The sequence below is a fragment of the Pinus tabuliformis genome, chromosome 8 (genome assembly GCF_031772625.1).
Source record: "Pinus tabuliformis cultivar Carrire ecotype Pingquan chromosome 8, CPIR1, whole genome shotgun sequence".
Classification (NCBI taxonomy): Eukaryota; Viridiplantae; Streptophyta; class Pinopsida; order Pinales; family Pinaceae; genus Pinus; species Pinus tabuliformis.
Genome location: NC_142294.1, coordinates 798,613,184 through 798,641,012, shown reverse-complemented (window position 1 = coordinate 798,641,012; position 27,829 = coordinate 798,613,184). Strand labels below are relative to the sequence as shown.

General features: G+C 39.1%; 1 protein-coding gene across 1 annotated transcript in view; it reads right to left on the bottom strand.

Moving 5' to 3' along the window:
- Positions 1 to 27,829, bottom strand: part of LOC149237977 (uncharacterized) — a 174,157-nt gene that overhangs the window by 82,440 nt on the left and 63,888 nt on the right. The gene's annotated exons all lie outside the window — the stretch shown is intronic.

Below are 27,829 nucleotides of genomic sequence, written 5' to 3'. Positions count from 1 at the left end.
TAGCCTAGCATTTCAATAATATGGTGCAAAAATGGCACACTTAGACATATAAGACCAAGAAAAAGCTTCTAATATAGGTACGATCAATAAGAATGAGCTAGAAGCTAAGTCATGCGACACGGCCCTTAGGGGTCCTATGTTCTATATTACGCATGTCCGACATGACACGACCCATAAAACGTGTCCAACACGTTTTTCATAGTATCATAAAATCAAGACATGTTTTGGGTCATGTCGGACACGTGCCCTAACGTGTGCTAATTTTAGGACACTTGTCCCACTAAAATCCCAAAGTAAAAAGCACCACGTCTTGATTTTTTTTTCATTTTTTCTGTCAATTTCATGTCTATTCGTGAGAGGAATACCATTGAGCATGTGACTATCATCGATTCATAGGTGGACGATGGGATTTGCGGGCGAATTTTCACACGGTAAAATAGATCTAGATGCTACATACTTAATTGTGGCTCGTGGGTTAACATTGGCATCTGGCAGTGGTAACTTCTAGCACTAAAGCCTAGAAGTAGATCACTCAAAAATAATTTAATAAATTATAACAACAACCTTCAAGTGATTGGTGGCTCCAAACTTTTGGTTGCTCGACACCCCTATTTTCCATAATCGGTAGCATCTATAGTGATGGAACGGCCTCACCTAAGCATATGTTGCCTGGAATATGGACATGAATCATAAATTTGCCCCCTTTAAAATTTTGATAGCTCCAAGGATGAGTTTAAGTTACAACAACCATCAAGATTTTCCTATTTTTTATAATCTATTTTGTATTTTCCAGTGGCATTCCCTCGGTATCTATGCAATACATTCTGATTTTGATGCCTTAATGAAAAATCTGCAATTTATGGCTTTTAATATCTAAGTTCTAAATTTCTAGTTTTATTTCATCCATAATAATATTTCTAAATTTCTCATTTCTTATGTGCTTGAACAATTGTTAATAACATGAACAATGAACTATGAACTATGAATATCATTGATGTAGTAAATTAATAAACTAACTAGTTCTAAAATTGTAAAATTGTAAATACTAAGTTACTAAATAGATATCATCATGATTCATGCATGCAGATGTTCTAATTTCTAAAAAATATGGATCAGGCGCTATATTTCAATATTTTTTTAATATATATTGTTGAAAATGTAGCGATGGAAGGTCTTTTGGCTTATGCCTTAGCCAATGAATACCTCAACTTAGTCTTTCTCTAGCATGGATGTGAGTTCATGAGACAGACTTCAATTATAATGAGTTGATTTCCAATTTATTGGAATGGTCATCAAGTTTGCAAGCATAGAGTTGGACCTTCATTACTTGGAGTCTTCTTCAGACTATAGTATGAGGTGGCAGTGACAAGTTGAGTTAGAACGAGTTAAGACTTCAATGTTGACTGGAGAGAGAACGAGTTGACTTCTCAGTTAACTCGCAATCACAACTAGAGCAAATCAAGGAGGAACTCGAGCTATTTAACTGGGACTTGCTCTTGCTAACTAGCAAAGAAAACTCGTGACACTAGTGTGAACTGAAATTCGACTACGCCACTTGCATCCATCAAGTTTTATCTATAAAGAGAAGGATGAAGCCACATAATTGACAGATCATTCTTTGTGTGTGGAGTGTGCATAAATGAGGAGCAATTGTGCACAAGGATTTAGGAGAATTGCGCAAGGAAGTAGGAGGCCTAATGTGCAAGGAAATAGGGCCTCAAGGGCACAAGGATTGTGGAGCAAGAAGATCAGCATTTGAGAGCAAGTCTAGAATATCTTTAGCAGAGATCTATTGTGCAGAGCTGAGAATAGTGAGGAGAAGCCTAGCGCTTTCTCAGAGACAGGTTGTTGGTTGCAGTAGAAACGTGAATTGTAATAGATCCATTTGCTCAAGAACAATCAATAAAATACCACAAAAAAGAAAGCAAGTTTTCCCTTTTGGGTTTCCTGGGTAAAAAGAGTGTGTCAATTTTGTGTGCATGTGTTTTTATCTTTGGTGTTTTTCCGCTGCTTATTGATTGTTAAGAGACTCTGTATCTTCGTGAAAGTAAATTTGGTTTCAATTTTTCAGTTGCCTTGTTTTCAATACTTCATCTAAGTAGTTGCAGAGTTCCAAGAAAATTAACATGATATCAGAGCAGAGTTTTGCATAAAGACCAACACCAGAATTGTTCAATCAATGAAGTGCACAGATCAGTCAGTAGGCTTGCACTAGAGTTTTGAAGAGCAGTATGCCATTCCAAGGACTGAGGGAAAATCACTGTTTAGAGGGAGCATCTAACTTTTTCTCATGGAAGGAATGGATCTCAGTGGTGTTGGAGGATAATGGGGTGCTAGAATTTGCACAGAATCAAATAATTCCACCAGCAAATCCCCAACAGTTGATCCAGCATAACAAGAATGACACCAAGGCCAGCATGATCATCCTTGAGGGGATGAAAGACCATATTATCCCTCATCTCCATGGGAAGAATACAGCACATGAGATGTGGAAAGTCATCTTGGATTTCTATCAGGGTTCCAGTGATGTCAGGAAGCTTACATTGAAGGACAAGCTAAGAAATATCTGGATGAGCAAAGGAGAGCCCATCATTACGTACCTTTCCAAGTTCATTCAGGTTTGGGACGAGTTAGTTGGAGTGGGTGATATTGTAGAAAACAATGATCTTGTGAGTCTTGTGCTACTGGGACTTCATAAGTCTTGGGAGAATTTCCAGGATGTAGTCAATGGCAGAGAGAATCTTCCTAGCTAGGAAAGGTTGTGGTTAGACTGCGTCCAAGAAGAAATCCGGAGAGGGGCGAGTTGGAAGATCAACAAAGACAGAGGACGAGGAGAACTTTGCCTTGGCAGGCAAAGGTAGCAAAGCCAAGGGAAAGAAGCACCAAGGAAAGGCCGAGTCCAGTCAGAAAGGCGAGAAGAAAAAAGATCTGAGAAAGATCAAATGATTCCATTGGCACTAGTTCAGGCACTATGCCACTAAGTGTCCTAACTGGAAGAAGGGGTCCAATAAGGACCATGTGGCCGCATTAGCTGAGGTAGATGCGTTTTCTTCTCAATTTGATAAATACTTCTCATTGATAGCTTGCATGGCAAGCTCAGTAGGCAGTAGCGTATGGTACATTGATTCTAGAGCATCCTTCCACATGACTAGGAACAAGGAATATTTCAGCCAACTGAAGGAGGACATGCAGTTTCACATTAAGCTAGGAGATGATGACAAGTACATGAGTGACTAGGGGAGTAGGTATTGTCAGTTTTGAGAGCGATTCTGATAGCTCTCTCCATCTCAGGAATGTCCTCTATGTTCCAAGCCTAAAGAAAAACCTTGTTTTTGTTGTTACCCTAGAGGACAAGGGCTATGATGTCATCTTTAGCAAAGGTAAGGCTTATCTCAAGCGCTTAACTTTTGGATTCATGAATCAGGTTGGCGTGAGGATGAAGAATCTTTACAGGCTACAGGATGAGACATGTGTCGCCTTGAGCAGCGAGGCAGGAAGTACACAAAGCAGAGACAAGGGGGAGCTTTGGTATAGACGCATGGTGCATCTGCATCACGGGGCATTGAAGATCCTTTAGCAGATAGCCACAGGACTACCACAGTGTGCATTCAACCAGCATGATGTGTGCAAGGGGTGCACACTTGGCAAGTATGCCAAGTCATCTTTTGAGACCGAGACAGCAAAGCGAAAGGAATTTTGGTGTCGGTACATTCAGACGTATGTGGGCCCTTCTCTTCTCCATCACTCATGAGACACAGATACTATGTCATTTTCATAGATGATTATTCTCAGAAAACATGGATCTTCTTTATGAGGAAGAAGGAGGAGGTCTTCTCCAAGTTCAAGGAGTTTAAGGCCTTGGTAGAAAACCAAACTGAGAAGAAGATCAAAGCATTGAGGAGTGACAATGGTAGGGAATATGTCTCCAACACCTTAAGGGACATTTACAGAACCCCATAACCCTCAATAGAATGGGGTGGTTGAGAGGAAGAACCGCAACATAATTGGAGCGGCCAAGGCCATGTTGCATGACCAAGGGCTACCCATGTTCTTGTCGACAGAGGAGTGCAACACTGCAATTTTTCTATAGAACAAGAGTCCACCAAGAGTGCTTGAACGAGTTACATCAGAGGAGGCTTTCACAAGGAAGAACCCTAATGTCTCACTTCCACATTTTTGGGACAAAAGTTTACTGCCATGTGCCCAAACTGCGGGAAGAAGCTAAAGACCACATCTGAAAAGGGAATTTTCGTGGGTTACAGTAAGACATCTCAAGTATTCAAGGTGTATATACCATCACTCAAGAAGACAGTTATCAAGCAGGACGTGAGGTTTGAGGAGGACATAGTTGTGAGGGAACCCTTAGAGTGAGAGCAAGTTGGAGTACCTAAGGAGGAGTTGCTCGCTCCCAAGCAAGAGCCTCAGCCAGTATCACAGATTGAGTCTCATCTAAGAGGCAAGCAAGACGCACAGCAAGATAACTCGGAGTCATTGCAGGATGAGGAGGAGAGACCAAGACGAGTGGAGGCAACCACTCAGTCAGTGACTTCTACCACATGGAGGAAGAGAGTCAAGTGAGCCAAGAGGTTGATTCAAGGGACCTATGAGTGAGTTGAAACTCCTAGCTCCAAGTTCAAGCAAAGCAAACATCCATAGAGGTACACCGTATATATGGCACTGGTGACTAAGTTATTGGACACATAGCCTTCTTGTTATGAGGAGGCAACCTCTCAGTAAGTTTGGCGGGATGCCATGGTGGAGGAGTATTCCTCCATCATGAAGAACGATGTTTGGGAGATTATGCCACGGAAAAAAGGAAAAGCAGTAGTAGGCTCATGATGGGTGTACAAGGTGAAGCATGGAGCAAATGGGAGTGTGGAGAAGTACAAGGCTAGGTTTGTGGCCAAGGGCTTCTCGCAGGTTGAGGGCATTGACTATGATGAGACGTTCGCTGTAGCGGCACATTATTCATCCATTAGGATAATTTTGGCACTTACAGCTTAGATGGGGTGGAAGATCCACCAAATGGACGTGAAGACAACATTCCTCAACAGGGTGGTTGAGGAAGAGATTTATATGGAGCAACCAGAGGGGTTTGAAACTTTCAACAGAGACACTCAAGTAGTTTGTTGAAGAGAGCTTTTACAATCTCAAACTGGGATTGGGCTTCACTAAGAGTGAGGCAAATACGAACCTATACTACATCACAGTTGGAGGGCTTCTGCTCATTCTAGTGCTCTATGTTGACAATCTTATCTTGAATGGAGCAGAAAGCTTGATTTAACATTGCAGGGCAACTCTTGGAAGAGAGTTTGAGATGAAGGACATACGACTTATGCAGTGTTTCCTTGGGTTGGAAGTATGGCAAGGTGATGGGGAAATCTTCTTGGGGCAGGTGTAGTACACCACAGGGATCCTCAAGAGGCTTCATATGCAGGATTGCAGGCCCTTGACCACACCTCTAGTCACAAACTATATGAAGGTGGGCACTAGCAGAACAGAGCGACTTAATGCAACATTGTATAGGAAGCTCATCTAGTCATTGATGTACTCAGTCAACAAGGCCTAATATATGTTTTGCAGTGAACCAGTTGCACCAATTTATGATAGATCCTACCAAAGTTCACTGGGTCACTATGAAGCATGTATTTGAGATATCTCAGAGGCATGGTAGATTATGGATTATGGTACAGACAAGTTGATGGAGTAAGGCTTGCGGGATTCACAAATGCAAATTGGGCAAGGAGCTCCACAGATCGGAAGAGTACTTCAAGTTGTGTCTTCAGCATTGGGTCAGCAGTTGTTTCCTGGTTCAACACGAAGCAGAGATTAGTTGCACTCAATTCAATGGAGTTGAATAAATGGCTGCCAATTTTGCAGCATGTGAGTTATTTGGATGAGGAAGTTGCTTGTCGGACTTTTCAGGCAACAGATGGATCCCACTATGATACATTGTGACAATCAAAGTTGCATTAAGCTCTCTCAAAGTTGCATTGTGCAAAAAGGGATAGCGAAGCTACTGTACATCCCAACAGAGGAGCAAACAACAAATATCTTAACCAAGGCATTGGCAAATGGAAGTTTTGGCTATTTCAGTGATATTTTGGGAGTTGTACAAAATTCCTTCCTCGCTAAGAGGGAGTGTTGAACATGTAGCAATGGAAGGTCTCCTAGCTTGTGCCTTAGCCAGTGAAGATCTCGACTTAGTCTTTCTCTAGCATGGATGCAAGTTCATGAGATAGACTTTAGTTACAATCAGTTGATTTCTATTTCACTAGAATGGTCATCAAGTTTGCATGAATAGAGTTGGAGCTTCAATTAGTTGTGGTCTTCTTTAGTTAGACTACAGTATGAGGTGGCGGTGACAAGTTGAGTTAGAATGAGTTAAGACTTTAGTGTTGTTTGGAGAGAGAACAAGTTGATTTCTAAGTTACCTCGCAATCACAACTAGAATAAATCAAGGAGGAACTCACTAGTTAATTGGGACTTGCTCTCGTTAACTAGCAAATGAAACTCGTGACGCTAGCGTGAATTGAAATTCAACTAGGCCACTTGCATGCATCGAATTTTATCTATAAAGAGTAGGACGAAGGCACATAATTAACAGATGATTCTTTGTGTGCGGAGTGAGCATAATTGAGGAGCAATTGTGCACAAGGATTTAGGAGAATCACGCAAGGAAATAGGAGGCCTAGTGCACAAGGAAATAGGGCCTCAAGTGCGCAATGATTGTGGAGCAAGAGGATCAGGGTTCGAGAGCACGTCTAGACTATTTTCAGCAAATATCGTGTGCAGAGCTCAGAATAGTGAGGAGAAGCCTAGCACTTTCTCAGAGACAGGTTGTTGGTTGCAATAGCAACGTGAATTGTAATAGATCCATTTGCTCAAGAACAATCAATAAAATACCACAACAAAGAAAGAAGGTTTTCCCTTTTGGCTTTCTTAGATAAAACGAGCATGTCAATTTTGTGTGTGTGTTTTTTATCTTTGGTGTTTTTCCGTTGCTTATTGATTTTTAAGAAACTTTGTATCTTGGTGAAAGTAAATTTGGTCTCAGTTTTCAGCTGTCTTGTTTTCAATAATCCATCTAAGTAGTTGCAGAGTTTCAAGAACATTAACATATATATATAACATGTCCCCCATGTCTTGTTTCTGAGGTCATCATGTCTCATGTCAAATACTCGTATTTACGTGTCCTTTGTGTCTTGTGTCCTCGTGTCATGTGACTTAGGCCACAAGCCTTCAACAAGCCCTAAGTTGAAGCCTTAATGCTAGATTAGGGTTTTCCTAAGGTCTGTGACATCAACCTTGGGGAGTGTAACGAACAAGGTTCATATACGCAGTAGAATACTCAAAATTTATGGAATATAAGGATGTCCATCATCAAACGAATAATATATTTATATAAGAATGTTTGAATACAAGAGATATGATATAAGATATGATGAGATTGGTACAAATGAGGGCCCGTTTATATACCTAGGCAGGTGGCCCTTCATGAAAGGTCATGTCCCTAGAGACATGCCTCTTCTATACTAATTATTATTCAATAAATCATTATTACGAGTGTTATTATTATTTACATTTATATTAGTTTGATAGATATTATAAGCAAAACATTGCCTTCAACTTCAAAAGGTTGTCCTCAAAGCTTATTGCTAATAAGACATGTCATCTATTGCTTTGTCTTGTAATCTATTCGCATTTTTCGGATTTCTTCGAGTTGTCATCTTCGATGATACAACATGATAGGATCCTTTGAATGATAAACAAAATCGACGAACTGGGAAGGGATCTAACCATCCTAAATCAATCTTCTGTGGAACTTTGCAATTATTTGGTAGCTAAAATAAATAGTTATCGTAAGATTGGATTTTGCAAACATCAATATTCTTTGAAACATAAGTCTTTTGTTTCTCTTCTGATCGATACAGATACACAGACTGATTGAGATGTTTTCTCTCGTGATTCAGATATCAATAAGGAGTTCTTGTGATTTGATTTCCCTTATCATGTGTGTGGCAATTTCTTGATTTACTTTAGGTACTGATGTTGTTGAGCTGGTTACAAAATCTTCAATCTAAACTGCAACATATGAATGTTTTTACTTCAACTAGTTTGTCATTTTCTTGAGTTGTGATATTGACTAGATCGGTATTCATTCCTTTTTCCTCGACTTGAACATCTAAATATTTCGACGCTTCCTTCTCGATAAACTGATGTACTTCATTTTCCAACAACTTATTGTCCCTCTTAAGCTTCTTAACTTGGGTCAGTAATTTCTCGTTGTCATCCTTAAGGTGTGTAACTTCTTTGTTTTTCTCTACAATAATCTTCTCAACTTCCTTCTGCATATTTTGCATTGCCTTTTGGTTTTCTTGAAGAATTATTTTTGAGATATCTTTACGTCTTCTAGTGTTATTGAATTTGGCTTCAATGTAACATCCTATAGTGTTACTTTTTTTTTGGTAGGAAAATGTCAAAAACTTCTTTTTTGTACTTAAGATGAAGGACCCTAGTGATTCCATCCAAGGCAAACCCAAAATTATGTCAGCGAGATCGCTCCATAGGGATTGAACAGAGAATTGTGATATAAATGTATAATCCCCAATGCTTAATTGTAAGTTGAATATGTCATATTGTTTTTTATTCCAGTAGTTTAATTTTCGATTATATTTGTCTCAGGAATCACCAATCGGTTAGCAAATTTCGGGCTTATATAATTGTTACCTTCGGCAAGAGCAATAGAAATAGTGATATCTTTTCCTACAAGAGTTCCCTTAATTCTAAATAGCATTGAAGCATAGTTAAATAAAGTTCCTGAAGATCTTCCTTCCTTCATATTCGAATTATAATCCATTCTTTTTTCTTCAGAGATTGACTTCTTTTTTTATGTTTTCGATAATTTCATCAAATGATACTTTGACCAAAGAATTTATATAATCTTCATGTGAGAGATCCACTCACATGGTGTTTTTTCCTCTTTTCCCCTTCACTTGAAGTGGGATTTATTATTATTATTATTATTATTATTTTGGAAATGCTCTATTTAAAATAAAGTCTTTTTTTAATCTTATCTAAAAATTATATCTTTCATTTTCAAGAAATAAATGGACCTTTTTAAATTAGATTTTCCAAGTTGTGGATTATTAAAAGAAAATCTCGTAAGGTGTCATTTTTTCTTACTTCTATGACCTTCCACCAATATAAGATGAGAACAATTATTTTCACAAATCTTATGATCACTGGAACTTAACACTCATTTAATTAGTATGTTGAGAAATAATCTTTTTTCCTTGATTTATTTGGGCGGAGTGTTATTCGGGTTGTAACCATTCAACTCACTGATGTAAAGACACCTTATAGCTCTTTCTATTAATGTACCCGATGGCCTCAACACCGGAGTCTTTTCTGCATAGTTATTCGTGCCCAGTCAAATTTACAACTAATTGTTCATGCTGATATTTTCTCTCTATTACAATGTGATGTGACCAATCCACAGTATATTAAAAGATACAAACAAATTTTAGTGGTTTACAAAACGACATATTAACAGTTCAGTGGATCGGTAGAGGACCACGACAGTGTGGTTGAGTATGGTGGACGACGATCAACGCAGGGGAAACACAGACGTGACAGAGCGATCTGTAGGACAAGCGCAACACAAGCAAGCGATTGGTCCTTTTTATTTTATTATTATTACTTTTTATATTATTTTTTATATAACTTTTTTTTCTAATTTTTTTTATATATATCTACTCTTTATTCTTTTTTCTCTCTTGCCTTTTTCTTCTTTTTTTTCTTAATTTATTTTTTTTATAATTTTTTTAATATATTCACTCTATATATATATATGGCCAAAGGCCTAACAGCAAAATGGAGAATCTCAAAACTTGTGTGGTTAAAAGCCTCAATCGAGCGGCAACGAACTTAATGACAAGTTGATGGCCAAAGGTCAGATTAGATTGGCTTTGTGCAACAGTTGAGCAGCCAAAGAATCGAATAGCTTTGATACCAATGTAGCAAACAAGGTTCGTATCTATGTTGCGGGGGAGTGCCCCGCCCCCCCCCCCCCCCCGAACCCGCTCCCGAATCGCGCTCCAGGCGGGAGCGGCTCGGGAGCGATTTTCGGGAGCGCGCTCCCTTAAAAAAAGTTATGCTCCCTGGTCTGTTAGGAATCACTATAGGGAGCGATCGCTCCGGCGCTCCCGGAGCGATTTTTAATACCCGGGAGCGATCGCTCCCGGGCGTTAAAAATCGCTCCGAGAGATTCGCACGGGGCCGGGAGCGGGTCGGCGGAAAAAAATTCCGCTGACCCGAAAAAAATAAATTTAAGGAAAAAAAAAAAAATTGGTTTTAAAAGGCCAATGGGCCCAAAAAATATTCATTGTTACTTCATTGAGCTTGAGTTTGGAGAGCAAGAGCAAAGGAGCAAGGAGCAAGTGCTGAGGAGCGAGGAGCAAGTGCCAAGGAGCGAGGAGCAAGCCTGCAGAGGTAAGTAACTTAGTAATTTAGTTAGTTTAGCTGGTTAGGTAGTAATTTAGTTAATTTAATTTAGCTTATTGAGTTTAAAAATCATGTATTTAAATTAAATTAATAAATTAAATTAATTAATCCCAATAAATTAAATTAATTTGCAGATTCAAGAATCAAAACCCTACAAACATCAAACACCATGGACCTGGCTATATTTCTTGGCATTTTCCTCTTCCTGGTCCCTTTTATGGTTATTATGGTGCTGGAGAGTAGGAAATGGAGGGGCCAGCCCCAAACTGAAGAGGGGGATGAAGAAGCCGGAGAAAGTCAAATGGGTGAAAACCCCGGTGAGGAGGAGCTGGAGGAGGGTGAACATGACCCTCAAAAAACTAAACAAGACCAAACTCCATTGTGGAAATATGTTAACAAGGCTGAAACAGGGAGAGGGGGTGGAACCACTAAATTTCATTGCCCCCATTGCAACACTGATTACACAGGTTCATACACCCGTGCTAGAAGACACCTCTGCGGGAAAAGGCCATGGGATGGAGAGAAACAAATAGGAATCAAAACTTGTACAGCGGTGTCAACAACGGATAGAGCCAAATACATAAGGGAAGAGGAGGAAGCCCAATACAGAACAAAAAAATCAAGGGGTTTCTTTGAACCAAGCTCACAATCACAAAGAACTCCTTCAGCATCCTCCCAAGGCAGTGGATATGGACATGGAGGCACAAGGTCATCATCTTTAAGGCGTAGAACCATATCAGATTTCCTTGATGAGGGGTGTAGGAATGATGTGGATTCAAAAGTTTACAGGTTTCTCTATGCATGTGGCATACCATTCAATGTTCTTCGCTCACCTTATTGGCACGAAATGGTTTCTGCCATAAATGATGCCCCTAAAGGATACAAGAGCCCTGGGTATGACAAGGCAAGAACCGTTGGCCTTGATCATGAAAAAGCAAAAATATCACATTCTTTGAATAAAATGACAAGTTCTTGGACTGACCATGGGGTGTCCATTGTATCTGATGGATGGACAAATGTAAAAGGCAAGCCATTGATAAGTGTTTTTGCTGTGTATGTTAGTGGTCCCATCTTTCTAGCTGCACATGATTACTCAGACAAGTTCAAGACCGCCATCAACATTGCAGAAGCATTACTTGAAACAATTGAGCGTATTGGCCCATACAATGTCATCCAAGTCATCACTGATAATGCTCCTAATTGTAAGGCAGCGGGAGCAATTATTGAGGATAAATACCCCAACATATTTTGGTCTGGATGTTTGGTTCACACATTGAACCTTCTGTTGCATGATATTGTCAAAAACAAAAATGAACAATACCAATGGATTGGTAATTTGTACAAGAAAGGCAAACAAATGATAAAATTTATTACAAATCATAGCAATACCCATGGCCTTTTCCGCAGTCACTCGAGATTGGAGTCGCTGAAGATTGCAAAGACTAGATTTGGTAGCTATTACCTCACCTTCAGGCGCCTTTTGAAGGTAAGAGAGGCATTAGCTAGCATGGTATCAAGTCCACATTGACAGGTATTAAAGGAAAGGGCTACAAATGCAGCTGACATGGGAGGTTTTGAAATGGTGGAGGAGGCCGCTCTTGATGGGCAGTTTTGGACAAGTGTGAGGCAGGTATTGGATTTCACCAAGCCAATTTATCACATGATTCGATTTGCAGATACAGACAAACCAGTGATTGGCGAGGTGTATGAGCAAATGGATACCATGTTGGGGGAAATAAAAGACATTGTTCATAATAGAGATCCCAACTTGTACAAACTAATTCATGATTGTGTGTGTGAACAGTGGAATAGGCTTAATCTTCCACTACATTGCTTGGCGTATATCCTTACGCCAAAATACTACTCTACATCTTGGTTGGGCCAACCTGCAGCAGGGGGTGGGGTTAGGACCAAACCCCATTTAGATCCAGAGGTAACTAAAGGATATTTGGAAGCATTAGCAAAGTTGGTACCTGACAGGGAGGAATGTGCAGCTGTGCGCCTTGAAATAGGCAGATACTTCAGTGGCACTGGTTTGTATGGTAACTTCCATGCAATGGACGACAAAGATAAATTTGAATCTCTCACATGGTGGGAAACATATGGCGGCCACGGACTTTTGCCAAAATTGGCAAAAAAAGTTCTTTCACAGGTTGTAAATTCTTCTTCTGCAGAGACGTGTTAGAGCACCTACAGCTATATACATAATGTGAAAAGAAACAGACTCAATGAAAACCGAGCAGAAAGCTTGGTTTATGTGCACTACAACTTGAGGTTGTTGAGTCATTACTGTGATCGGGCTAATGAGGATCCCACATATAAAATTTGGGACTAAGTCACATGACACGAGGACACGAGACACGGAGGACACGTAAATACGAGTATTCAATACGAAACGCAGCAACCTAGAAACAGGACATGAGGGACACGTCTTATATATATATATATATATATATATATATATATATATATATATATATTTAATAAAATATAAATAAATAAATATATATATACTGAAATATAGTATTAAACGTATTGCAAGTGGAAATGCAGTATTTAAAACTGTTAAAAATAAATAGTGGCCCGTGGGTTGAAAATCGTCTGACATAAATGATAATCATTATTATATTATCGTAACATAATCATTTGATTAGATGACACTGGACAGTGGATAGACTTATTTATATTTGTATACCGGCCATGGAATTCGACAGCGTAAGCTGCACAGTGCACACACAATCAAACACATTTTTTTATGGGCTTGCTGCTTAAGTTTAATTGCATCTATGGCATTATACATATGGTCTACGGACCACGGCTTACCTGAGCCAGTGAACCTCACACATGCTGCCAAGTTGCCAAACCTTCCAGCGGCCAAACGGCTCCACGAGTCCACGGAGATGACTCGGCTCCACACGACGATTATACATTGACGGAGGGCGACGACATCAGAGGAAAATAGCAAAAGAACCCCGAAAAAATAATTGTGTCGGCTTTAAACCATTGATTTCGTGGGGTACGTATTCAACTGGAGAAAAACATTAGGGCAACGTTTTTTAGACTCTGAATACTCGTTTTCCATGACTAGGACACGAAGAAAACGACCGAATACGTTTTATGTTTTCCAGGACACGTTAAAAAACGTTTTCGACACGTTTTAGGGCCGTTTTCGTGTCCGACACGTTAAATACGGGACACGGGACCTTGGAGGACGTGTCCTGTGACTTAGATTTGGGACAATCACCCAAAGGATGACAATTTGGAGGATGGCATTGTACATATTGAAGAACTAGAAGAGGAACTTGTAAGGGATGAAAATGAAGCAGCTGCAGCAGCCATGCCACCTCCACCTCCACCTCCACCATCCAGTAGCAGTGCTCGAGGTCCGAGTCTTGTTCCTTTGCTGTCGCCACCTCCATCTACACCCTCGCGTGGAGGTTCTAGTTCTGGTCGTCAGTCTGTGCAGGAGACTCCTAGAAGACCACCACGACCTGCTTATACTCCTGGAGACTCTCGTGGCAAGGGCCACATGTAGATTTACAGTTTACTTGTCTTTTTTAGTTTCTATTAGACTTTAGTTTTCATAACTGTTGAGTTTTGAGTCCTTGACTCTTGACTCTTTCATATCATAATGATATTTTTTGTAAACATTATATCACGGTGACAATGAAAATTTGAAGTTTGAAGTTGGGCCTTGGCAATTATAACTCATTGGTAATGATTGTGAATTACGAATATGATGCTTTGTGAAAGACTAAAGTTGTTTCATTTCATCTCATTATTCATGTTTCATTTTATAAATTTTTAACATTTCATATCATGTTAACAGTTAGAAGTTAGGACTTAGAAATATCTTCGATATTACTTCTTGTAAAGGTAAAACTTAGCTTACAAGTACAACTTTGGTGATCAATGATGATAAATGTTATTGAATTTTCAATTCTGAAAGCTTGAAGTTGAAACTTTAAGATTGAATTTGATGAATCATGATTTATAAGACTCAATATGTTGCAGTTGTAATATGTATTTTACTAACTTGTGGACATGGTTGATGACGATTATAATTTCTAGATGATTGATGTGATATGGTTCAATGATCAATCTATGTTTTTTTATGTTTTTTATGTCTAATTCATCATTCTACATGTTTTTGTTGACATATATGTATCAAAAATTAAAAAATATAAAAAATATATATATTTTTAAAAAATCGCTCTCGAATTCGCTCCCAAACCGGGAGCTTCTGAAAATGGTCGCTCCCGCTCCCATTTTCGCTCCCGCTCCCGCTCCCAAGTAACATTGGTTCGTATACGCAGCGAAATACTCAGAATATCTGAAATATAACTATGTCCATCATCGGACAAATAATATATTTATAAAAGAATGTTTGAATACAAGAGATATGGTATGATGAGATTGTTACAAATAAGGGCCATCTTATATACTTAGGTAGGTGCCCCCTCATGAATAGTCATGTCCTTAGAGACATGCCTCTTCTATACTAATCATTATTTAATTAATCTTGTTATTATATATATATATATATATATAACAGGGAGGTTATTCCAACTATGCAAAATGCAAGATTTTGATGTTGTAAGGTCCTACCAGCAAGAGAAACCTAAAAACAAGCCAACGCTTCAACCCTAGTTGAATTTTGCCCTATGCCCTAGCCCTGGCGGCTTGCCTTGAAGGGCCGAAATTGATTATGAGAGAAAAGAATGTAGTTTTTTCTTTTTTTTAGAATTTTGACCATCTATGTGGAATTCAATGACTACTAACTACTTGGGTGATGAAGTCTAAGAGAAAATTACCATGGAGATATCAAACCCTTGAAAGGAGTAAGGGAGGCAACCCTAAGTTTCCACTTTTAAAACCCTAGCTATTCAACAAGGATAAAAGCAAGAGAAAAGCACTCTAGGAGGTTGAGGTTCTCAAGAGATGTTCAAGATTCTTAATCTTAGCATGCAACATTTCATCAAAAAAATATATAAAGATATGCATTTAGACAAGGAATATAAAAACCCTAGCAAAATACATTGCATACAATAACCATAAAAAAAGTTATTCAATAGTAAAAGTACTCACAAGATATCAATGAACAATCCTTCATTATCCCAAAATGACATCTCCAAAAGAAGGCTTAGTCTCCAAAAGCAAAATATCCACAAAGATCACATCTCCATAAGAGTAGTGAGGCACAAGTGCTCGACCAAATTCTTCTAAGAGGCTGAAATATTCCATAAGTGATGATGAAATGTAAATGTCAAGTGACCTTTATTTATATGAGATCTGCATCACCTAATTTCAACTAATGAAGCCCCTAAACGAGTTTGACAATGAGAAAAAACAAAATAGCCCTTGGGTTACAAGCCAACCCACTAGCTCAATATGAAAATATGCCAAATAGACACACACGTGTGAATCGTAAGCCTCTAAAGATGACGTCATGCCACTTTTGGGCTCCAAATGCCATGTCATGCTAAGAGGAAGGTCGAAAGTGTTTCCAAGGATCATGATCATCCATCATTTGAGGAGTAATCCTCAAATCCATTATCAAAGTTTCTCCAAGGATCCCAAATCAACTTGAGGTGCCCCCACGTTGTCTCCATGGATCTCTAATGGCGAACATAGTACTCCTCCTCTCCAAGGTTAAGGCTCCATCAAGTGCAGCAAGCCCACCCTAGTCATCCTATGGAAGACCATCCTTATCTGGGCTATGAATTATGGCTTGCCCATCAAGTAGTGCTAAGGCTAGCCTAAGGGCATGTTGGGTCCATTGGTGCAATCATCAAGAATCCTCTATGCGAAGCAAAAGAAGATCGACGTTGTGGGTCTTGGGGGGTACTCCTGGATGTGTATCAATTGCTCAAGTCATCATATTGCCCAATGCTCTATAGTAAGTGGGCAACGCTAGATCTATTAAGCCATCAATCTCTCTATAGGGCTTGGGCACCTATGGAGTGGGTGCCCTCAAGGCATGTGTTGATGTGGGCCACCTGGAAAGACCAACTTAAACTCTAATGAAGGCAACCATTCATTAGAAACTCAGATCATATAAGCATCTAAGTGGACCAAACTTGTATTGGTTTGGGAAAAAGACTCTAGTATTGATAATGCTAGGATTATTGGAGTTCGTGAAACAAGTGAAACTAGGTCTAACGATATATTAGACCTTATCCATTCCGATGTGTGTGGGCCCATGTCTGACAAATCACTTGGAGGTCATCTCTACTATGTAACATTCATTGATAACCATTCAAGGAGTTTAGGGCTGAAGTGGAAACCCTAATCAAAAGAAAGATAAAAACTTTGCGGTCTGACAATGGTGGGAAATACACTTCTAAGGAATTGATTGCATATTGTAAGGAAGTTGATATTAAGAGGGAGCTCATTGTTCCCTATTATTCCGAACAAAATGGATTGGCTAAAAGGAAGAATAGGTCAATTGAAGAAGGCATTCGAACTATGCTCCTTAATCAAGATCTACCAAAGGTCTTATGGGAAGAAGCAGTGATGACAATTATATGCATTCAATATAGGAGTACTCATAAGAATTTTGATAATACAACACCCGAAGAAGTATTCACAGGAAAGAATTTGAGTGTGGATCACCTTCGAATCTTTGGAAGTCCATCATATATTCATGTTTCGTAAGACATCTGCTATATTCTCAAGAAGTATGAAGGAGAACCTCTCAGGACAAGGTAGGTCAAGGAACAAAGGTATGCTTTAAATACATTGATTTCTTTATATTGAAAGGATTATTCATTTGACAATCTATTACTAACATTGTTATGTCTAGCTATATTGAATCATAATGATTCTTTTTTTTGGGTGATTCATCTCTTGATAAATCTACCCACCCCCTCTCATATTCTGAACTGATTTTGTAGAACCCTAGAAAGGTTCTGGAAAACCTTAACCAAAGGGTATGCTAATGTGAATGTCTGAAACCATAAATTGCTTAGGGATATTGTGAAATGCTATTTGAAGTCTGATGATGTCGTGTTTGGGATTTTTGTATGATCAAGAAAACCTAACTTGTTAGGGTTGAATGATAAGGACTAAAATCTCAAACCATTGAAGTTTTGGTAATGTTGGGTTTGTTATGTTTCTACATTGAAACCCTATCTCATTAGGGTTTGGTGGAATGTGTGAGCAAGACCCTTATATTATCTTAGAAATGATTTCCTTGGTATGTGTGTGTTTGTCTGATCAAACCCTAGTCAAATCAAGTTTGAATGTCTAACTCTTATTTGATCTTTTCTGTGAAGTTGGGTTTGACTAACACATGATATGGAATGTATTTGCATGAGGATGAAATCTAGGCATATATAGATATGTGTTAAAATTGGCAACTAGGGCCAAACTCCATGTGGGTCATCTTATTTATGGCAGCTGATATTTTTCTTGGATCCCTCTCATCGAGAGGTGTAGGATTGATATAAAGATCATCCGATAAGTATTCATGGAGTTATGAATTTATTTGTGTTATAGGACAATTCATCAAGGTCGGCCAGCAACCAAATAAACCCCACATGTGCTCAACGCTTTAGTATAAATAGAGGTGGCCTTCAAGTCATTTCAACACACTTGGGATCTCTTCCTTTCTCTACTTGTCTTTGGGTTTTAGTAGGAGGAGAGATCCTAAGGAATAACATTACCCTGCTCCAGAGGGCAGAAAGCCGGAACTGTCGGAAAAGCCGGATCTACCGGAAAATCCGGAAAAGTCGGAAATGCCAGAAAAGCCGAAACTGCCAAAAAAGTCGGAACTACCGGAAAAGCCAGAACTGCTGAGAACGTCGGAACTGCTGAGAGCAACCGGAACTGCCGGGAACAGCCGGAACTGCCAGAACTGTCGAGAACTGCCGAAATAGCCAGAGCATCTGTCTCTGAAAGAGAGCAGCATGCAAGGGACAGCTAACTAACATTGGGACAATTGTATGGTACTTAGCAACGAATACACCAAGCATGCAATGCTACAGCTAGCATGTAAGGGACAACTAGCATGCAACAACAAGCATGCTAAGGACAACTAGCATGCTAGGGACAACAAGCATGCTAAGGACAACTAGCATGCTAGGGACAACAAGCAAGCAAGGGACAACAAGCAAGTAAGGTGCAACCAACACATAGGTCAGGATGGCAACATGGTGCAGCGATGGCACATAATGCAGTATAGTGATGGGTACAGTCATGATTAATGAAGCGTGATGAGATGCAGCATAGTGATGATGGGTGCAGCATGGTGCAGCGTGGTGAGGTGCAGCATGATGACGAAATGCAGCAGAACGATAGGTGAAGGAGTTTGAATGTCTAACTCTTATTTGATATTTTCTGTGAAGTTGGGTTTGACTAACACATGATATGGAATGTATTTGCATGATGATGAAATCTAGGCATATATAGATATGTCCTTTTGATTGAAACCCTGGCTTAGTCTAGGTCAGATGTATTAATGTTGTCGGACATATGATATGCTTATGTATGGTTATGAATTCCTAGATATGTGTGTTGACTTAGGATTTAATGGAAGTCTTTGTCTGAGATTCTAGGATGATGATACTTGGTAATATAGGATTTTCAGCTAAACCCGAGTAGTAACATTGTCTAGTATGTAACAATCTAAAATCTATTTAATGATTATTGAGATTGTGAAAATGGAATTCTAGGGTTTTGGTGTTAAACCTTAGTAGAAGTAGAAACCTTTGATGTATGATGAATATATGATAATTTCTTATTTTTAAGATTGTTGAAATCTGGATTTTTGGTTGGGATTTATGATTGATCGGAAATCTAGGGTTTGCAAATAACCCTAGTGGAAGTTGGTCATGTTAGTGACTAAGTTGTGATTGGTTTTGAATGATTCATTTTTATGAAATCTAGGATTTGTATGAAACCCTAGTGAGAAGTCTAACATATGAATTTTGAAAGGTTGTTGGATGTTTTGTTTTTGTCTAAATTGTTTCTAGGGTTTGCTATATGTTGTAGTAAGGTATGTCATACCTTTGGAAGTAACATTGAAACCCTAGATGGGATGAAAGTTGTTATGAAGAAGTCTAGGGTTTGTGACTAAGTCCCTAGCAAGATCATGAAGAGTATATCTCTATTGTTTGTAAATTAAGTATGGGTATCTGATATGTATAAAGTTGAAATGCTTCCGTGATTTTAATATGGCTAACATCATGCTTTTATAAATTTGGTTGTACTTGCTATCTCAATTGTAATTTGGTGAAGATGCTCGTTGATAAGCATGATGAGGATATTAGTAACTCTGATGAAATGGTTGGAAGCCACATAAGATTCTCCAATGACAAAAAGAAGAAGCAAAACTCCCCAAGTTAAGGAGTCTGGATGAAATCTCCCTAGGTTAAGACGGAGCTTGAATCAAACGAATCTCCCTAGGATAAGACGATGATAAAGAATATTCCTTGTATAGAAACGATTAGATACTCTTTGTTTAAGAGGGAGTGACAGATTTGATTCTCTACTTCATGTGTCATGCACTAGACCAAGACCAACAGTCATAAATATTATGACCAACAGTCATAATATTCCTTGTAGCGAAGGCCATGAATAAGAGAAGAAAATTGGAGAATGCATTTTGAGGTGCTGCTGAAAGAAGGAAATCAGGATTCGATTGAAGAATATGTTATTGCATATGAAGTAGGAAGAATAATGTATGATTGAGGAATCTTCTGTCAAAGATCCGATTGATAGTCCTACTATGGAAAGTTGAGAAGCAGCGTCTGTTGTCTGGAAAACCCTGGAGGTTTGTATTTGAATATGTATATGTGAAAATATTATTGATTGGGGTTGTGTTTGTACAGGTGAATCTCTCGAAGGTTTTCATAGCATGTTGGTTACCGATTAGTTTGATCGGGAGAGATTTGTGGTCCTTGATCTACTGGATCAAGGGGTGTTGAGGCTTTGTGAGTGAAGCATTGCCTGGGAAGACATCTGGTCGGCACTTTGTGTTGATGTCTAGGTCCCGAAGTTGGAAAGGTGGTGTTGGTTATTGAGCTCTGTTTTGGAAACACACCTGGATGTTTTGGTTGGTGGTTAGCAAGTAAGCCTGATGGTACCTAGAGGGGCTGAAAGCTTGAGTCCATCTTATTCCCACTTGGATAGATTGCCCTGGTCAAGAATCTAGTCCATGGCATTGCGGTGCCTAAAGTTCTTCATGGTTTATATAGTTTGAGATCTTCCATTGTATTTGTACATTATGAATACTTCCCTAGTTAAGAGGGAGTGTAAGAAAATATAACTATGTTCGGTCTTCATTAATGTACTTGAGTCATTATGTAATGTACTTGTCAAAAGAATAAAGAAAAGAATTTTTATTATTATTATTGTGACTTATTAATGCATGGGTTTCATGCTTGGGTCACCATGTTTTAGGTGAAAGTCCCCATTGAGGACTTCTAGGATTCATTCTAAGTCAATGGAGTCATTGTACTTTTAAAGAGACCTTTATTGGGCTTTTGAATCATGTAAAAACGTCAAGTATTGAGTCAAATATGATTTATGTAACCTCCACGCCATGTCGGCCTAGAAGAAGATCAAGTCGGCCTAAGGACCCTATTTGACCTCACATGGAGCCTATAAAAGCAAGCTCGTCGAATTTATTTGAAGCATCATTCTCACACACAATTTCGAAATCTCTTGGCGCCTCTCTCTCTATTTCGTGGTCTGGATTGGGAGATCAAAGTCTCATAAGTTTCACTATTGCCGGAAGCTGCTGCCTAGTTGAAGTTGCTGGAAGGGGTCGAAGATCTGGGAGGCTGACTTGGTGTGGAGGGAAAGTTTGGTCTTGGTCTAGGGTGAAGAGTCTCAAAGAATACTATTGAAAGGAAGAATTATCTTGACTGGGTTTTCCCCTCGAGGGGGGTTTTGCCCTGGCATGTGCCTATATCTTGTGTCTCTTGTTTTGTGATCTTCATACACACATAATATGGTAATTGCTTGATGAAAGATAAGATAATAAAGAAGTAAAAGAAGCCAACACACTCACAAGTAATTATCAAGAAAGGAGAATCAAACCCTAATATAATTACTTTGATTTCCCAACAAAGGGGACCATCTAATGGGAGTCCATATCCTAGGTGTATATTTGTAAGGGAGGGAGCAATCATGAGACATGAGTTACCCTACTCGAACTGCATGTTCCACCACTCTAGTACGCATTTTACTTCTTCATAATAATGCTTTTTATTTTGAGTGCATAGCCCAAGGGTTAAAGCTTGTTCTTTATGATGTCACATTTAATTTTACCCCTTTAAGATGAGACAATTTATCACTCATGAGGGTTGGGATGTAGTATAAACCCTTGGAATATCTCAAGTTTTCCCACTAGATTTTTTTGAGTTCGTTTGAGTTTTATCACTAAGTCATTTCGTCAAACAATTTGGATACACATGACTATAGGTGTATTCTTTGTATTTTACTAAAACAATTGCACGTAGTACCAAAAAGACACCACAAAAAACTTCAACAAAGCAACATATAATTTGTATTTAACTCAAAATTGGTACATACCCCTGATATAAGTTTGCTACAGCAATGTTAGAAGAGATATGATGAGAAATATCAGCAATTTTTTGTTGAATACTTGGTTGTAGATACTGATAAAAGCTTAGGAAGTCACTGCCGCCAAACAGCAGTCCAACTCATCCTTTCAGAAACACAAAATTCGGCCCTCATAGAAGGTATACACAGCTCAGAATGTTTGTCATTAAACAGTAGCCCAAACAGACTCAAAGATAGGGACTCCGCCCTCTTTAAATCAGCAATTCGGCCTCTACATAGAGATACTCAGCCCCGAAGGAAAGATTGTTCATTACAGTCAACTCGGCCAGCAAGGAAAAAGGCTCTAGACCTCTTTTAACAAGTGCAAACTCAGCCCCTTACCAACAGAACTCGACCCTCATAAAATGTTGAGCTTGGCCCCCTTTCAAATGACAGAACTCTGCCTCTTTAATAGATGAGAAATCACTCCCATGAAGCCCAAAACTCGGTCTGTAAATAGAATGAGGAATACCAAATATGGAGTTATAAAATCAACTGAAAACACCTTTAAAAACGCACTCTCTTTCTTCCACTACCTTCTCTATCAATGATGAAGCCTAATTTCAAAATTTGTGTCATCCTGCTCCAATACTAGCTAGGGTGTATAATTCCAACACCGAAACCATCAACCAGTATGAGGGTTTCCAAAAACCCTAGTCTCTTTCTCAAAAGCTCTCCAAAATTCTATTTTTCAAGTGAACACATTCAAAAATGAGGAGAGACTCATCATTTCCCCTTTTTATAACTCACTTGACTCTTTTGCCACCTTTTTATCTTTTATTTTAATAAAGTCACTTTAGTGGGTTTTCTCACTTTATAATTTAAAAGTGACTTTTCATTAGCCTAGGACCCATGTCCCCATTTTCCCCTTTTACAATGTTTTCTCCTAAGCGAATTGTGTTCCCTTGATTAATTTTTCTCGTCCTAACCTACAGGAACTTAATTAGGCTAGTGGAATCTTCCCCCTATGTCTCTTAAGCGGGTGGGGATATTACAGTCCTCCCCACCCAAGATTGCTTGTCCTCGAGCAATTTCAATCCAAGATGTTGCACCTATTCTCCTCGTCAAGTAGCATCTTGGACAGGAAAATCTTTCCATTTGACTAGATATTCTTTAATGAATCTACTTCTTAAATTTCGCTCCCTTACCTCCAAAAATATTTTTGGGATCATAATCAACTTCTCTTCTTCGTCTAATGGTGGAAGCTCAGTAGAAGTGACAATGTGTTGCCCCAGGGCCTTCTTGAGGCATGAAACATGGAAGACATTATGTATCTTACACCCCTTTGGAAGCTCTAAGTCATAGACCACCTCTTCTATATGCCTCACAATCCTGTAGGACCCATATAATTTGGGTTTCAATTTCTCTACCCCCTCCCTTTTAAGTGATAATTGTCAGTGGGTCTGCAAGCAAAGATATACCAGGCCCCGACCTCAAAGCTACACTCCACCCAATGCCTATTAGCATAAATCCTCTATTGATTCTAAACCACCTACAAATTATCTTTGAGGTATCAAAACATATCCTGGTTATCTTGAATCCAATCCTTAGCTTTATTTTCCCTGTTGTCTCCAAACACCCGATCTACAAACGTTGGTGCATCATACCCATACAGGGCTCTGAAGGGATTCCTCCATCGACATGTGATAAGTGGTGTTATAACAATGCTCTCACAAGTGCAACCACTTTATCCAAGCTTTCCACTGTCCTGACACATAGTTTCTCAGATAGCCCTCCAACCATTTGTTGACTATCTTGGTCTGCCCATCAATGTGCGAGAGGTAACTAGTACTCAGCGTTAACTTTGTCCCAACCAACTTGAACAACTCCTTCCAAAATCCTCCCATGAATCAGCTATCCCTGTTGCTAACAATGGTCTTTGGCAATCTGTGGAATCGGAATCTCTCTGAAGAATAACTTCGCTACCTGTGACGCTAAATACCAGGAATGTATGGCAAAAAAGTATGCAAACTTTGTGAGTCTGTCCACCACCACATAAATGAAATCCTTTCCCAACACCTAAGGTAGCCCTGTGATGAATTCATCAAAATACTTTCCCATTTTTGCTTTGTAATGGGAAGTGGTTGAAGTAACCCTGTCGGATGAGTATGCTTTGCTTTATTTTGTTGGTAGATGTTGCACTCTCTTACGAATCTCAACACATTCATCTTGAGGCCTTTCCATGTGAACCTTTCCCTGATCTATCTGTAAGTTTTCAAATATCCAGGGTGCCCTGCCAGTGGTGCGATGTGTGTTGCATGCATGATATTTTCCTTAATTTGAGACTCTGGTACCAAGTAGATCCTGTCTTTGTAGTAAATAATGTCATCTATGACACAGTACCTATCATCCTAAATCATCCCATCAATGATCTCGCAAGCAAACTTGTTCTTGGAGTACTCAACTAGCAAGAGGGATTTCTAGTCAGTTGTAATCTCTGTGAGAGAGAGAGTGGGTGGCATTCTGGAAAGGACAACGACTACCACATTGTTCTTGTCCTTAACATACTCACTCTCAAGATCATATGCCTGGAGTTTGTTGATCCACTTCTACTGTCACTCGCTCAACTATTTCTGCTCCATGAGGAACCTTAAGTTGGTTGTGATCTATCCTCACCCTAAATCTATTCAATACCAAGTACTGTCTAAATTTGGCCATCTCCTTGTCGTATATCGAGTAATGTCACTCATATTCCTTGAGTTTGCAGTGCTCAAAAGCAATGGGATGGTTATTTTGCATCAATACGACTTCTATCCTAATCCCTGAAGCATCGCACTCAAACACAAATGGATGAGTGAATTCTAGCAAAGCTAGGACACGACATGAACTCATCACATGTTCATCCTCTCAAAGATCGCATGTACCTCCCCTGTGCAACTGAATGCTCCCTTCTTAGTGAGGTCTGTAAGGGGTGTTGTCAACTGTGAGAACCCCTTAACAAACTTCCTATAATAAGGTTAGAGGCCTAGGAAGCATTTCATTTTTTCACATTCTTTGGGGTAGGCCACTCAATGATTGCCCTGATTTTCTCCAGGTGAACCTGGACCCTATTTCCCCCAATCACGTGCCCCAAATAAAGCATCTCAGTCATACCAAACTCACAATTGGACTCTTTTGCATAGAGTTATTGTTCTTCCAAAATTCCCAACACCTCGTTCCAAATGCTTGAGATGATCCACCTAAGTGTTGTTGTCAATGAGTATGTCATCAATGAAAACCAATAGATACTTCCACAATTATCTATTGAACACGTGGTTCATGCAGGTCTGAAACGTAGCGGGGGAATTAGTTAGCCCAGATAGCATAGCCAAAAACTAATAGTGCCTATGATGGCACCGGAAAGTTGTCTTCAGGATATCTTGTTCTCGAACTCTAATCTAATGGTAGTAAGAGCGAAGATCAATCTTTGCGAAGCATTTGGCTCCCTCGATTCATCCATCAACTCAACAACCCTCAGAATTGGAAACTATTTTTTTATTGTTTTCTTAAAATGTGCCCAGTAATCAATACATATCCTCAATGTGCCCTCTTTCTTCTTGGCCAACACCACCAAGGAAGCAAAATGACTAGAATTGTATGGGTATGAGTCATCCAATCCTACTTCATGAGAATAACACAAATCAAGAATGACCTACTATCTATTGGAGAAGTTATTGTTGACAGGGAGCTCACTCTCATTGCACTTGGAGGTCTTTCAAGAGCATGGGATGTGTTTAACACCACCATTCTCAACAATGACAAGATTCCTAGTTTCGATGAATTATTGGCTAGATGCACTCAAGAGGAGACGAGGATGATGGAGAGAGACAAGCCTTCAAATGGAAATGAACCTACTACTTTCTTCGCTCATGCTAAGAGGAAAAATAATGTTGGTCCAAGGAGACAGGGTCAAGGATTCAAGCAGGGATTCAAAGAAGGAAGAAAAGGAAGGTGCTACAATTGTAACAAGTTCAGCCACTATGCTAGAGAATGTCCTCACAAGAAGAATTCTCCAAGGGATGACGACAACAACAACAACAATTTCAAAGGCAATGGCAATCATGTTGAAGAATCTAAGGCAAATTATTAATGATTCTTCCATCATTGACAACTGATTGTGATTTCCTTTATTTTCTTGAGTTAACTTCTTTATGTTTGCTTGTTCTTTAATCATCAAACAATTATCAAAACAACAAAGTACACGTACACAAAATGTTGGCTCCAAGCCAGGGCAAAACCTCTCCTCTTGAGAGTAAAACCCTTGAATCTCTTCTTATAGATATTTAGATGATGAATACCAAGACCCTTGACAAAATTGACACCAGATTACCTCCAAGATGTTTGTCGCTATCCTCTACACTGTTTGGCCTATAATTCATAGTCTATAGACTTGATATCACTATACTCCTTCAGTTCTTGGTCTCCTTATACCTTCGTTGTCTAGTCACAGTCCTCGGTTCCTTCTTTCTCGGTTGCCACAGTTCTCTGCTCAGGAATAGATTACTTCGTTCATGAGACAATCCTTCATGCTCTTTGTTTATGATAATGGTCAGACAAGTCACCACCAAGAGCTATACTGAAAGCAATCACTGTATATATATATATATAGTTCTTCGAGAGTAATGTTCTAACTTCCGAGAGCTATCACTATGTGCGGATATATACCTCTAAGAGTTCTGTATAGACTTCCGAGATCTTGACACGATATATATGTAGAGACTTCACCGAGATATTACCCTTGCTCACTGTGTATGTATATCTTCTTCGTTGACTGTATTATCAATTTATCCGAAGACTTTTTTATTGACTCAACGTTTCTCCTTATATATATCAATCAGCTATGGTACATTAAGCCGACTTGAGTGCCTTAACGTTAGGTCGACATATCATCAAGGAGATCACTGTCTTTTTTTGTAGAGCCGACTTGCACGAGGATAGTGACACTTGTTTTTGGAGCATAATCCTTTGACCTTATGACTTTTATAATACTTATGATGAGACATAAAATCCTAAAGACATTAAGAAGAAGTCTTTGACCTATGGTAAACACATCAAACCCATGATGCAAGGAATAATAATTTTTCTTCTTTTACATAATAGTATAATTACAAGTCATAATGAAAACCGAACCTAGTTACATTTTCTTCAACAAATCAAAGGAACAACAGGTTCAACAATAAAGGAAAAAGCAATGCTCCCGCTGCTCGATATGGAAATGGTTGACCTCCCAAAAGGACGAGAAATACTAGGTATGATGAAACTAATGTTGTAGAAAAACAAAATGAGTTTTATCTTATTTCCGCTCTATCTACTGCCTCTCCTCTGTATACTTTGGATCATTGATTGATTGATAATGGAGCCTCAGGGCACTTCACTGCGTACAAGGAGACCCTCTAAAATTTGGTTGAAAAGAAGACTAATTTGGAGATAATGCCAACTAACTCGTGAAAGGGATAGGTACTGTCACTCTTCACTTGAATCAAGGTCAAACCATTCATCTATAAGAAGTGTTGTATGTGCCCGATTTGAAGAAGAACCTGGTGTTTATTTCTGCAATGGAAGATAAAGGCTTCTAGTAGCATTCATTGATGGAAAGGTACGTATTTGGCAAAGAAACCCTAAAGATGAATTCACACTTGGATTTAGGGTTGATGGTCTCTATCAAGTTGGAGGAAGTCTTTTGGGAGCCTTGACTTGTGATACTTCTCTTCAATCTAAATTATGGCACTGGAGATTTGCCCACCTTTATTACAAAGCCTTACCTGGGGTAAGG